The following is a 361-nucleotide window of genomic DNA, read 5'->3' on the forward strand; positions in this document are numbered from 1 at the left end:
TACAAATATACGAGTATCTTCATTACATGTTGTGTTACCGTCTCGAGTACTCATAACGTCGTTACAACATGTGTATCAGCCAATACTGATCGGTAATCACCACGTGAACTATTCATAATTAACTTGTCATCGTTTGTAGTACCATAGTAGAAAATGCTATGAGATCCCCTGCTCGCGATTCTCTTCTTACGAGTTGACGATTGGATGCAAGACTTGATGTTGAAGTAGTGGTGCAATACATATCATGATGGGTTGTAAGTATCTCCTCACAGACGCGGAACGGCCGCCGCTGCCGCCACCCATGATCTGAGTTCCAGATGGGTTTAGAATGAATAACTCTCAAGTATGGAGTGCGATAATT

The sequence above is a fragment of the Perkinsus marinus genome, assembly GCF_000006405.1.
Source record: "Perkinsus marinus ATCC 50983 genomic scaffold scf_1104296933698, whole genome shotgun sequence".
NCBI classification, from domain to species: Eukaryota; Perkinsozoa; order Perkinsida; family Perkinsidae; genus Perkinsus; species Perkinsus marinus.